Here is a 14,725-nt window from a genome sequence, read left to right as displayed (position 1 = left end):
CTCATTCAATTCTCCTTTCTTGAATGTCATAGCCAATGTTCTGTGGCGAAAGGAGCTGCTCCTCAAAAAGGCACTCAGTAAGGTACAAGAACATAAGGCCTGAGAAGTGAAACATCTCCTTGTTCCTTAGTACTGAAATGTTTGTATGAGCAGCAGCAGTAACAATGTGTTTTAGTGGCTGTGTGGTAGGAAATTGCACGTGGATGCAATTAGATAATATTGACAGTCACAATGGTGAGTATGCAAGTAATACCATGATATTCTTCTGTCTAACTTCCTGTCTGGGAAAAAGTGGAGATGAAAAATGGAGTGGTGCTGTGAGGACCAGTGCTCCATTTATTTTTCTAATACAAAATAGCCTACAGCGGGGCATGTCTATGGGATATATGTTCTTTCAGTTTAGGAGAGTCAGTAGCTGTCTGCAGGGCTAAGGCATACAGGTATGTATTTTTACAGGGCAGATTTGATTTATCTCATATGCAAGCTTGACCATCCCAGGTCCAGTATCCCAGCTGAAAATGGTTTCAGTCAGTGCACTGCATTTCCATGTGATTATGCTGGTGTGCTTATTTTTTGTTACCTTTTGAATAGATAATTTAAAATTGCTCTCTGTAGGGATGTTCTCTCTGCCTGTCTGCCTATCAATCTTTCTATCTGAATGCAGAAGTATTTGATTAGTGTATTTAAAGTAATAAAGATGTCAACAGTAGTGTCATATTGATTGATGTTAATTATAAGTCTTTAATGGCTCCTCTGGTTTGGCCACTCTCCTTGCAGATTGTGATTTTATGGTTAAAATAATGCCCTGCTGTCCACACACTTGGTCATAAATTGTGGTCTATCTTTCTTTAATGACTTCGCATGCAGTGGTATAATCCCAATAACATACATTATCTTTGGTAAAAGGAAGGCAGTGACTTTCATAGAGGTGATGGATGGATTTATAAGGACTAGCTAACGGACTGGCTGGGATCACACCAGAGGCAAAGCTGATTGTGCTGCTCGTGCATTGCCATAAGCAGAAACGGTAGGCAGGCAGTCTTGGATAAGTGATGATTTTCATTCAGTTCCTCTCTTTCCACTTCAGATCATCTGTAAAAGTTAAAGAAAAGGCTGAGATGTGAATTAGTCTCATATCAAAAAGCTAACTCCTTAGTAATTATGTAAAAAATCTGTAGGCATTTCTTGGCTATACTGAACAAAAAAGTAATGCAGATCCTTGCTTTGTGGGCATTCTCTTTAAAGTAAAGAATGAATGCATGTTTCACCTTACGGAGGTGTATTGCTTCAGTGAGGAAAATGCTACAGCTCTGACAGAGGTCTCACCATTTCTGGGGGAGTTTAATCATTTTACATGCATGTGAAAAGTGAAATATCGGGAGACTGTGCAGGGATGTGTTCAGGGATGCCCACATACATATGGATGTGGGCCATGTTGCACGTGTTCATTTTTAAGCAGCAATTCTGAAACACCGCCTTATTGCTTCTGTATCCATAATTGGTTCTGTGGAGCTCCAGCACAGCATGGAGAATCCCATCGTGCTGTGTTCATACAGATAGGTGCACACAGAAGCCTCAGAGTGATCTGTGCCCTACGGGGCCTGGGATATAACTAGTGAACCAGGCAAAAAAACTGGATATTTCCTTGCTGCTGAAAAGTTGGAAATGGAAGTTAATTTGGAAAAGATACAGCTACAGAAAGTAATTTCTTGGAACCCTAATCCTGGCCTTTACTGCTTGGTAGCTCACTGTAGTTATACTGTGGTACATGATCGACAGCACAGAAGTCCAAGGAAATGAATAGTAGGGAATAGGGATTGTTTTGTTTGGTTTTGTTATTTTTGCTGGATTAAGATGGGACTCATGAAATTAGTGCTGAGCAGAACTGTAGCACAAGCAGTGGTGAAATACATGACAAAATTTTGAAGCATTTGGACTCTGTTGCAGAGTGCAATTCCAGTACTGCTTTCTGTGAGAGATGCCTTATACAGCTGCTGCTTGATGAGTTGCTTTCTAAATAAACCTGGTTACTGTTTGTTTATTAAGCTAGAAAGCTGTATCACTTTTCCACAGAACAGCAATATGGATATGCTTAAATGTAGCAAGAAAGCCAACAAATAAAAAAATATTCCCCCAAGCTCAGGCTAGAGCAGGATAGCAGCATTTGCATCATGGGCTTTTAGTCACTTGCCACCAAATTTAACTAGTATTAATTTTTCTGACTCTGACAAAGCAGTGGTATTCCTGTGCCATATTGTGAAGTGTATGCTTCCAGAAGTAACATCAGCTGGACAGCATCTGGGTGGCTGATGAGCTGGGCAGGCAGATGTACTTGCAGCTTTGGCGTTACTTTTGGTTCTGTCATCAGAGACCCTCTTGGTGGGTGTCTGCAGCACATTGCCCATGTGAATGTTTTGAGTTGGTTTTGTTTTGGGGTGGTGGTACATTTAAGTTGGTTCTTTTAGGTGATGGTTTTTGTTTGTTTATGGTTGTGTTTGTTTTCCTTTTTTTTTTGTTTTTTAATTTATTCTGTAATTGATTAGAATTTTTACCTGTGCAGCTGAAGTTGGAAGCTTTCCCCCAGGTCCGCAAAGGGCAGTGTTCCCTTGTCCCAGCCCCTTCTCTTTTTTTTTTTACAATAAATTAGCAGTAGTTCCTGTGTTGGAGATGAAATTAGAAAAGAAAAAAACAACAAAACACCACAAAAAACCCAACCCCAAGGCTTCAGTTTAAAAATGCAGGTTAATCCTCCACAGCTTTCAGAAGCATTTCTGTAGCATGCTACTAATTAAGATAAGGTTATCATTTTAAGTTATACCAGGAATGCAATTAGAGCTCTTACTAAGAACTGTAGCAATCAGTTTTACACAAATTATTCAGACCTGGTAAGGTAGAATGCAGTTTTAATAGGACAAGAGAACACGCTGTGGTTTTATTAAATATAATATAGATTTAAATTACTGCTGAATGTTGTACTGCTGTGCATTCAGCAGGAATTCATGTATCCCTTTCTAAAATCTTTTCTTAGATAGGATTAATTCAAGCATTTTTTTCTCCTATTTTCCATGAGCAGTTTCTACTGATTTTTGATTTTGAAAAAGAGATGTTTAAATGAATGTACTGTAGAAATTGGTGTAAAGAAGTATTTGGTGTGCTTACCAAAATGATAAAAAAATTGACATGTACAAATGGATACAAGTCAATGTCAGATGGCAATTTATCACCTTTGTATCTTGTATTTATTTTCTGCAGATACTGTACGCAGGGGATCAAATTTATCCCAGGTTCAGGTAAGGTAAAAAAACAGCGGGCAGGTGAGTGGGCTCTATTCCCACCAAGCCCCCTGTGCACTAAACAGGCTAGGATGTTTCCATATCCTTGAACCTTGGCCAAATCTCAAAAAAAAAAAGTGTTAGTGGAAGAACTAAACCTACCCATTTTCATCTTTTTTTGTTTATCATTAAGATATACCTGTTTCTGAGAAATAGAGTGCACCATGGATATGCAAACTGCAAAAGTGTGCTGTTGTGGAAGGATTTCACAGTGTTGTGCAAACAATGTGGTGTTTTTATCTCTGCACAGTGTCCTTCTGGCTCTGTTTTCCAACAGAGAATGCTTGTCCTTTATGTTTTCCTGAAACATTTTCATCTTTAACATAATCACTTCTTCTTATCTTGCTCTGGTTGCCTCTTTCTTTGTAGCTGTGCAAACTTGTATTCCTTGAGTTATACTCATGTTTTACAGATGCCCTTTCCTACATTCATAAAAGTGGACAGCATTAAACTGCAGTTAATCTTGAGTATCTGTGTGGACTTAATCAATAATTTAAAAGTTCAAACATTAAAACAAGGACTGTTTCTCAAGTGTGCTTAAAAACTCGGCAAATTCAGAAGAAAGCTTTATCTAAAAGAACACATGAAATGTGGGTGAATTCACACTCCACCAACCTTAATTCTCTGATGTAACAACTTGGTGATCTGTGAATAAAATTGTCTGTAAATAAAGATTAGAGGAAAAGTATTTATACAAATGCATTAGATTATTTCTTGTTTCAGCTTTTTTCAAAGAGGTGTTAAAATGGTTATTTTTTTATTTTAGATGTCTTTTATAAAAAAAAAAGTTCCTTAAGATTTGTCACTTTGTTTCTCTTTAATGCATGCTGGAACTTTTTCAGGGAGAATTGTAGTCTTTCTAGGGTGGGAAATGAAAACCTGTAACTTCTGCCTCCAGCAATTTTGCATGAGGCTGTCCATTTCAAAAAGCAATGTCTAATTAATTCTTTGCTAAAATCTTCATCATGTGGACCAAGAAGAAACATATTCAGATGTCTGTGTTTATTTGAGTCATAGTACTGTGCTTCCCAGAGCCCCTGTTACCTACAATTTTTTATTATCTGAGCAGTACTTACCAGGCCCACTGTCCGGGACATACTTCACTTCACTTCATGTTAGCATGGATGATTGCTCCTTAGTTTTGGGGATGGTTTTCCTTTCAAATGCAACCATAATCCAGGGGAACAAAAACTGCTTTTTAATCAGAAATATTTTTAGGTTTGAAGGAATAATGCAAGGAATGCGAGTCATTGTGGTTTTGCATTTAATTTTTTAGCAGCATGTGTCATGGTTTAATCTGAATGGGGACTAAGCATCACATCCTTCTCCTCTGGAGAAGGTGGTATGGGGTATTGCTACACAATTTATGGAGAAAGCCTTTCTTTTCATTTTGCTAGCATGGGAAGCTGAAGAAGTAGAGCTCTTTGGGGCTGAAAAGGTGTCCCTGATCAAGCAAAGGCCACTGAAACAGCACAGGTGAAAATCTGTGGTTGCTGCATCTATATGCATCTGTATTGTATATATAAGTTTGGCAGTTTGTGATTGCAGCTTATGGCCAGACTCTGTAACAGAGGTACTCATTTTACGTTGGTTACGCTAACAAACGGATTTGGTGTTAGAGAACCGTGGTCCAGCTGAGAGCTGATCTGCAGGATGGCCTGTTGCAGGCACAGCAAATGCAAATGTGTCTCTCATTCTCCCCATTTGTTTAAAAATAGCAGGGGTTTGGTTTTGTTTTCTTTTCAGGACAGGTTTTGTTGTTGTTGTTGTTTGTGGGTTTTTTTTGTTGTTTCGGTTTGGGTTGGTGGGGTTTTAAGTGCTTTAAAAATGTAATTTTAGAAAAGAATGTATCGTTGTTACTCATTTTGAGACTAGTCTGTCTCCTGTCTGACTGGTAACTCTGTCAAGAATTTAATGTTTGGAAAATATTTTCATGTTGCAGGCAAATGCCCCTTCATGACCAAAAAGTTGGAAAAAGGTAGTATTTTTCCTCAAAAGAAATCGCCTTTGCACACAGTGCATCAGCAGCTTTGCAGTCGCTCTCAGTATAAATGAAAAGGCTGTAGCATTGCACGTATTGAGATGTTTTGATACCATATGTGAAATTCAAATCCATTCAAGCCTGAAGAAGTTTTTTGTTGATTTAAGAAGGGCAAAGGCAGCAGGTTAATTGAGTATGCTTTGTTGGAGGAGTACTCAGAAATTGCTGTCTTTTAAATTTAGGTAATGGGGTGAAGATAGTTGGTTTAAGAAGACGTAGTTTAGGGATAAAAGACACCTAAAAAAACCACCTGCTTTCATGGAGATGGTCCTCTGTAGGTTGAGGGCAGAAAGATGTAATTTAGGATTTGTGGCAATTAGATAATCACTGACACTAGTAATGAATAAAGCAAAGGACACACTAAGGAACTTGTACGTTGTTTTCATTTCATCCTTAGTCTTGTTTGGGCTTTTCACAGAAGGTTCGTTAGCAGTGGTCATAGGCCTTGTTAGTGCAACTGTAAGCTTACAGTTGAAGGTTATTTTGGCATCCACAGAGGTAAAAGAATTTGTGTTTACAGAAGGAATTCCTCTCTGCTAAATTGAAGGAGGGTCAGCCTTCATTAGCCATAAAACATATATGGGCTGGTGGCATGGGTGGCTGTCAACTTCATTTATTGTTAAACTTAACAGTAAATTGTTAAATTGGTTAAAATGCCTTTAGCAGTATCTCTAAATATTTAACATTGTAAGTATTTAACAATACTTAAATAGTGGAGCACGACCTGTTGGTTGGGTCCAAATCTGATGAATAGCAAGTTTTTCTGGTCTGGAGTCATATTTTTATAGATCATGTTTTGCTGTCGACAGGTTTTGTTTTGAGATATTTTGAAATGCTTGAAAGCACGATGAGCAAAAACAAATATTCCAAAGCTGAATCTAGTAATGGTTGTCAGAGTCAGAGGGACCGAATCAACTTTTAAATGGCAATTGAGCGCAGAGACATTTTCAAGTGACTTCTCGAGGTTGGATGTAAGACCAGGAAACATTCAGCCTGTTGGCCATAATTATTTTTAGAGCTCCTCAAAGTTTTTCACAATTTGTGTACAGTTAAACATGTCTGCAGTTCACAAATTAATAACATGCATCTGGGGCTTTTATATTGTTCAGTCAGAATAACATCTGTAGTCCTGACTCAGAAAAGGGTCTTTCACAGCAAAGACCAGGGAAGTATGTTCTTCTGTCATACTGAAGACAGTAGAATGTAACCAAGGACTTAGTACATGAGCTTAAATAGGTCTAATTTTAGGGCTTTTGAATCAATTGCTTTTCTTCAGTTTGTTCTTTGGACTTTGTCTTAATTTCTGATAATAATCAGGCTTCAAACCTTCTTAAGCTCTGCTGTTACTTTGCTTTTATTTTTTTTTCCCATGCCCCTGCCAGGAGGCTATAGTTCTGTCATGAATACTGCTTGGTTAGTACAGTAGCAGATGAGATGGGCTGCAAACATTTGTTAAGGTAATTGAAAGATTAAGGTTTATAGGTCAACAGAAATATGCACCCAGTTACTTCTGTGTCCCAAATAATGACCTAAATTACACCATTTATGATATTGCAAACACAGTTCAGTTAGAAGAACCTTTATAAGGTTTTGGGCACAAACACTTAAATGTGACAAACACCAGCAGTGAAATTGTTCCTCAGTAATGTAGACATTTGTTCCGTCTCCACCTGTTTACAGTATTCCATTTGGGATGCACTATGTTGTATTAACAAGACAGTTTCTACAGGCTTCAATTGTGGTTGTAAATACTCATCTGAAGAACCTCAGCTTGGGGGCCTGAAGATGAAAATAAACATATAGAACTTGTGTATAACTAGGTAATGTTATAAAACTCACACAAGGGCAGAAGGGGGTGAATTATGTCCACTAAAATAACATTTAGAAGTTCAGATGTAAGAAAAAAATAATTAACATTAGAAAATTTGAGTTCAAACCTGAGGAGAAGCAAAAAGCAACAACCTGATGAACAAAATATATGGTTATAAAGTTATAAATTCTGGCAACAATTCTTGGAACTGGTAAGGTTTTACAATGAAAATATCAAATGAAATATTATGGTTTGGGGAGAAGGGCTCTTCTTAGAAATTATTTTACTCTACATTTATAGAATGAGGTAAAATAAAACCAAGTAGAGAAGGGAATGAAGCTTGACAGAGTCAAAATTAACGGTTAAAAAGTGAGTGGGAGGCAATGTTAGTATTAAGTGATACTGGCTCTTCTCCCTAATCTTTTCTCACCATTTCAGCCAGATACACACTTTTCACTTATATATACTTATAGGTGTGTATCGTATGTATAAGTATATATGAAAACAGATATATATATACAAAAATGATATGTTTATATAGGTATATGTGTTAAAAAACAGTATGTGAGGTTATGTTTGCATGCGTTCATTATACTGCCTGAACAGCTGAGTGATGAGAGCATGGACCAGGGTTTGAATGTGTGGTTTTTCCTCACTTCAGCGTTACACTTTTGGCTTCTGGAAGCAGTCTGTCACACTTGCAGTTTGGTCCTTGACCTTCTATCACTTTTGGAGATGTGCCATACAATCTTTGTTTACCGTAACAAGCATGGAAAAACTGACTTCCTGACAGTAGTGCTGAAGTCTAAGTTGAAACCACTCACAGGTGAAAAAACATAGCTCTTCCAGTTTGAACTTGTAACATGTTTGATGTAAAATACCCATCTAAAATCTGGGCAGCCAAGGAAAGGAAACCAGTCTTTTGCCCAAGACCAAATATTAACTGCCTTGTCAGCAGTTTCACTAAGGAGTTGGTTGTAATGTTTTCTGTGTGTTTTTCCTTGAGAAGCATAAAATTTAAAATTACCCCCCACCCTTCCCCTTCCTCCAGAATTGGTTATTAAATTTGTATATAGGTTTGTATATAGGTGTATATATAGGTATATAATATATAGGTATATATATATTTGTATATAGGTTTGAGCAGGTCATGGACTTTTACGTGTTGCATGTGCAGCTCTGATCTCCATGTAACCTCTTCATCACATAGCTTTCTCACAAGCAGGTAAAACACATTAGGGTTTGTAGTTTGGGTCGTATGAATCACAGAATCATTGACTGGTTTGTGTTGGAAGGGATCTTGAAGATGATGTAGTTGCAACCCCCTGTGCCATGGGCAGGGACACCTTCCACTAGACTGGGCCACTTAGGGCCCCATCCAGCCTGGCCTTGAACACCTTCAGGGATGAGACATCCACAGCTTCTCTGGCCAACTTGTTCCAGTGCCTCCCCACCCTCACATTGAAGAACTGAGACTGCACAACTTCCTCCTTTCCTGAAATTTGCATCACTTTTCCTAGTGTTCTATGTTCATTAACCCAGTACTAATGACCGTGAGACTTTTTAAGGAAATCAGGGTATTTGCATGAGGAACTTTTGTGTTCAGATTAGATTCTCTTCTTGAAGTGCTGGTTTACTAAACACAGCAACATTTGAGTTTTGGAGTCAAAATCAAGGTCTTGATGCAGCATGAATGCAAATCTAACAGAAGATTTATGACACAGTTCAGTGGTCGTGTTTTTGGTGATGTAGCTTAAGTGATGTTTTGTAGCAATTAAATACTCCAGAATTATGTCATAGTAGTGTTATTTTACACTTTCAAGAAAATAAAAGGGAATTATAAGATCACTTGAAATTCAATGACAAGTGAGCTAGTGAAGCATTCATATTTTACTACAAGTTGTATATTTTAACATGTGCTTCCAAATACTTTTTTCAAATGTTATTTTATTTTTACATCATTGCAATAATTACAGTCCTCTACATTAACTTATGTCCCAACCTGTTTTACACTGGCATATTTATTATGCTGGTTGCTTTTGAGCTGTGAGAAGAGTTTGGCCCCAGGATTAACTTATCTGTTGGAAACAGTTTTTAGTAAGTTTGAAGAGTAATGGAAATATTAACCTTAGGAAACTTTCACAAATGCAGAGAAGACTGTATCTTTTTCAGTGTTGTTTATCATTTGGTTGCATTTACATCAATGTATCACATTCTGCTCAGTTAATTGCCCTGTTTCTGCTCCTGTCCAGGACTGCTGCTAAAATCTTCTTTCTCACACAAACAGTTTGCAGAGTTCCAACAGGACAAGGCTTAAGTTATGTGGACTCAGTCCTTTAAATTATGTAGGCATTTTCTACAACAATCAAACATGGGTGAATATAGAGAAAATATCACTCAAATTTTAAAGATAGCATTTGTACTCACACTGGAAACAGGTTCCCAAATATGATTAAAGAGCTGACAAATACAAGCATGTGTGGCCAGTGTTGAAATACCTGAAACTTTGAGAGGGTAATTGCTATAAACTGTCCATCACACATCCATAGAAAATCAAATACATGTGGGAAATTTTTCCAAGAGTAGTATTGAATAATCAGTGAATTGAAATAAATTGTTCTGGTTTCAGGTGACTGCAAGAGAAAAGTGCAGAACTGTGGTGCTTTACCAGTTTCTTGTCATGAACATCTCTGTGCTGAAAATACAGAAACACCATTTCCCTATTTTTTTTACATGCATTCACTCAGCTGGTCTAGGCAGATTCTGGCTTATTTTACTGAAAATTCTACTAAAAAGGTGGAATGGTGATTGTTTTTAACTCTTTGGAAAACTAAAGCATGTCTTTTTTATGAGGAGGTAGTTCATTCTCCATTCCAGGCACCCTACAGCTTAGCAAGGAGATGCCAAGAGATGGCTTTGAAAAGCCCATCAAGTAGCAAAGGAGTTTAGCTGTGGTCACACAAAACTCCTCGGAGGATCTCTTGCCTTGCTGAAGAGGTGCAATGTAGAGAAGGTTCTTTTGGGACTTGAGCTTTCAGATAACATTGACCTAAGTGTCTCCAAACTATGGCAGTGTGTGTCTAGCCATACCCTGTGGTCACTGAACTTCTGCTGGTATTTTGTGTGACGCGAAGGGCTCTTCATGCCCTGGCCAGTAGCCAGTATGGCTCAGTACTTAGACCCATGTGCAGCTCTGTGGTTTTTGCTCGCTGACATGTGTTTGTTTTGATTTGAGTCCATAAGGTTTGCACGCTTGAGGTTCACTTTGAGGTTTCAAGTTCAGTGAAACGTCAAGTTTTGCCTGGCTTTTGGGTTGAAACCTCAAGCCTAATGATCATTCTTTCTCCATCTGCAGATTACAGAGAGAAAGGTCATTGAAAATTGAACCCCAAAGCCTGATTCTTGCTGAGGACCATCAACTGGACCATTCCCTGCAATTGTATGTTCCATTAGTTAGTTCCAAATTAGCAACTCCATATTTTACTGATATTCACAAGTGTACTAGTGGCATTCTGCTCTAATTGAAACCATAGCATTTCTCCAAGTTTCTGTTATTTTTCAGTTCCTACTTCCTAGGTAGCACTGTTTAGTGCTACACAGAGGTGGCAGCTTTTGGCTATAGTAAGGAAAAACTTAAATTTATGGTTGGTTCTGTTTTTTCTGCCCAGGCTCTACAGTGCCTGTGCTATGCTTAACCAAGGTGAAGTTCTGCTTCCTTTGACTTCAGGGACTAAGACCCAAAGTGGAACTCTTCCCAGAAGGAAAAGCTGACACCCTAAAGGTTTCATTTTCCACACAAGAAGTTTTGTTTTCAGTGACATTCAATACATCACACTTGCAGGGATCCATGTTGCATTGGAGTACTGTACCGAGCAGAAAATTAGCCATAAAAAGAAGTACTTGGTTTGAAAGCATCTGAAAATTACTCCACAAAATTCAGTAGCCTTTAAGCCCTCAGGAATTAAGATTATTTTGGGCTCTCTGTATATTGCTCTAATTCTTCATGTTCATCTAGAGTCTACCCACCTTCTGAATCTTTGCTCTGAAGCCTGTCCCTTGTGGACAGTTACATCAAATCCAAGATAGCTAGTGTATCCCTGAGGCAGCACAAAGCTCCACTAATATGGAACAGGATTTGTGATCAAGTGTTTGAGAAGGTCTTCAAATCCTGGCACCAAATTGGTCTTGGGAAAATTTTTATTGATGACTTGTCAAGGCAGCATCCAAAACTATCCCAGTTCTTTTCATGTGTTTCATCCTAAAAGCTTTCATGTGAACACAAACAGTAGTGATCTCAACCCAAAATCCTTACCTGTACCCTCAGCTGTTCTGTTTGGACAACTTCCGAGTTCTCCATTCTTGGAAGGGGGAGGAAGTCTGCTCTGGAGCTAAACTGAGAAAGTTGTATTAGATGGGTTAATTTAGAGTCTGCTAGTGAATTACTTTGAGAGCTAGCAACATCTAACAGAGTAAAGTACCTATGTCAGAGATTTGAAGAGGGAAGAAAGGTAGTTACCCATGCTGTTAACGAAGAACTTAGTGGGGAGTTCATCTGAAGTATAAGAATTAGATTTGCAAGCACTGTGTGCATAAGGCTGTCTCTCACAAAAGCCTTTCTTCATCTAAACCTTTTTACATTTCTGAGGGAATTATGACTGGTCTTCCTCTTTGCAATTCTTGCTTCTTCTTCTTCCTCCCTCTTCATTGACACCTAACATGGCTGTGTATCCCTGGACTGTCCTTAAAGTTATATACATTATGTGCTTGCATAGGAGGTTTTTCACAAGATTGTGGATATATATTTATAGATACTCGAGGCCCCCTTTTTCCAGGTCTGATTGAAAAACACGTCTTCTTTATTGTGAATAAACCAACATCCTACAGATACCATGTTGGTTCAGCCCTAATTCTGACTTCTGAGTGTAGTTCAGGTTTCATATGCAAGTGATCTTTGGGTTTTCTCTTCTTTCTCATGGGTAACACATGGTAGAGGAGTGGAATTGTTATCAGGGTGTTCACTAGCATTTTAGTGCTTTGGTTAATAGTTGAAATGGAAGCATCTGGAGATTAAATGATAATCAGGTGGTAACAATTTGGAGGTGCTACTGATTTGAGCTGAACTTGGTTAAATTAGTATGAAAAGTCTTTTCATTCCTTGGCACCCTCCTTGTGTTTTCAGTGGCAGATCTAGGAAAATGTATGCAGCTCAGCAGTGCAGTGAAGGCTGCTCACGTAAGGAATACAGAATGAACATTTATTTCCTGCACATTTATTTTCCCTGGGAGGGAGGTCAGCACTGGAAGAGGTCATGGTATCTCCATCTCTGAAAGTTTTTAGGATGAAGTTGCATCTGACCTGATGCAGTGTTGATGATATCCAGGGGTTTCACTAAGTTACCTCTAGATGGCCCTTCCAACATATCTCTGATTCTAAGTCAGAACAGATAAATGAGCTACTGGTATCAAGTGGGAAAGATCATCAACTCACAGAGTCACAAACTGCTGGAGCTCTATCTTATAAACTAATGAGAACAGACTAGAAGCCGGTCAGAGCCATGCTGTTATAATTGTTATAGGTTAAAAGCAATGGACTGGTCACCGGGATAGCTCCTCTCATCTTGTAGTCCAAATCCATGAAGATACATATTTAGCTGCAGTTAGTTCCTGCCTCAGTAATGTTTATATTTTGGACTGAGAAAGTCATCTATAACCTAGATTCTCTGACATTGCATCTGAAAGTAAAATATTATATTGATTAGCTACAGTCAGAGTTTGGGTATACCTCTACCATTTCCCATCAAAGACTTGCCAGTGCTGAAATTATCAACCCCACAGGTGAAAATGCCCTCGGATAACTGTGGTAATCCTGTGATTTCTGTACATGCAGTCCTGCACCTCTCCTGAACACTAGCATCATGCTGAGGCTGAATGCTACTACTGGATTTTACGTGGAATTTAGGCAACTCCTAGGTGCAGCCCATTGCAAAACCTCTTTCTGAGAGGAGCCAATGAGAACAAGCTACAACTGCCTTGTGCAAATTTTTGCAATCTGCTACTGCGTGAGCAGTTGGGAAGGTTGAAATCGGCACAAAAGAGCACTCAGGTTTTGCTCTGATTGCGCTTCCCTGTGTAAGGGCTAAGCATGACTCTTCTGGGGGAATTCTGTGTTTGATCTCCATTATGTAACTTCAGAGATTGCAATGGGATCCTGTGCAAAGCAGCTGTGTGGATTCATGGCAGCTCTCTTCCTACATTTCCCCGACACTGTGTACAATTTCAGTGTAAAAAGCCAGGGAGCACAGCGTTGCGAGGTGGTGCCCAGCTTTTGCAAACAAAGGGGATGGAAGACTCTGTGCCACCTGCTCTTTCACTTGAACAAATGTTAGGCATAAAACAAGCTACAAACCGCTGACTATTTGTTGGATGATAACTTTGTGAGCAGCAATTCCATCGATCATCAAGGTCAGCTTTTCTGCTTTTGTTTCTCGAGCAAACCAGTCACTCGGTTCCATGCTCCTATAGGCAAGATGGTAAAGCAGCCAAGGATGTTAACTGCTTGGTGCCCTGACAGTAAACAGCATTGCGGAGCTGCACGCTCTTATTTGGGGGCTGCCAGAGGTGTCCAGATGTTTCTGCGTTAAACAGGGTGGCACAACACCTCTGCAGGAATTGGCAGGCAAGAATGTTTGCTTCTTGGCTTGGACTGAAAGCTTTTGAGTCGGCAGTGTGAGGAAAAGGTTGCCACCGTCCGCAAACCAGAGAGAGACCTGTTGTGTCCATACATGAGGAAAAAGCTCTTCTGCTCATTTTTTCCTGATTATTTTGTGGACAGTGCATTTACTAAAATTACCAGTTAAGGAAACGGTGAATGCCTCTGCGTTTCTTGCTGTAGTTGTTCATTGAGTGTGGGGCTGAGTGGGAAAAGGAGTGGTCTTGGCAAACGGCTTATTAGTCTCAAATAAATTATTCAGCATGCAGGTTTGGATACAGATTGCAGGGAACGATAATGGAGATGGTTTTCTAAGTCTGTTCATGTTAGGGAGACATGGAGTATGCTTTTCAGGAATTCACTTAAGTGCAATCAGTTTAGAATAGCGTAGCCTGGAAGTAATATTGCTGCCATCCAGCTAATGTCTGTGGAACAGCATTCTCCTGCCTCCTGAAGCATTGGCATTGAAGATGGATAGATATGGAGTTATTTATATTTTGGGCTGCTTCTTTTTTTTTTTTTTTTTTTTTTTTTTTTTTTTTTTTTTTTTTTTCTTTTTTAAAGGGAAATTCATTCTAACCACTAGAGAGGGGCATGTTTCGGTCGAGATATTTCCCCCACCCCCTGAGTGAAACAGTGGACCACATCAGCATCCGATTTGGGTGCGTCATGTGGTTTCTCATGTGATGCTGGTCTCACTGCGCTTTGGAGAGTGAGCCTTTGTGACTCCGCACTCTTGGACAGTAGCATCCAGCAACGTAGGATACTTTGGGGAGGGAAAGGAAAAGAGACAGCCTCCCAGAAAACCCCGAAAGCCCAGATAAATAAAGTTAT

The 14,725-nt window shown here is 39.1% G+C and overlaps 1 protein-coding gene across 12 annotated transcripts in view; it reads left to right on the top strand.

Annotated features, from left to right (window-relative positions):
* The window catches only part of LOC121674672, a 300,378-nt gene that overhangs the window by 235,753 nt on the left and 49,900 nt on the right, over positions 1 to 14,725 (top strand). Inside the window, exon 1 of one of the 12 annotated variants that reach the window (XR_006019757.1) lies at positions 14,560 to 14,720. The exons of the other annotated variants lie outside the window; for them this stretch is intronic. The gene's annotated coding sequence lies outside the window, so the exon portion shown is untranslated. Of the gene's footprint in view, positions 1 to 14,559; positions 14,721 to 14,725 lie in introns of those variants that run through there. 12 annotated transcript variants of the gene reach the window in all.

This window comes from Corvus kubaryi, unplaced genomic scaffold (genome assembly GCF_017639235.1).
Source record: "Corvus kubaryi isolate FWS band 111438036 unplaced genomic scaffold, C.kubaryi_AGA036_p1.0 69, whole genome shotgun sequence".
Lineage (NCBI taxonomy): Eukaryota > Metazoa > Chordata > Aves > Passeriformes > Corvidae > Corvus > Corvus kubaryi.
This window is presented reverse-complemented; position numbering and strand designations above follow the sequence as displayed.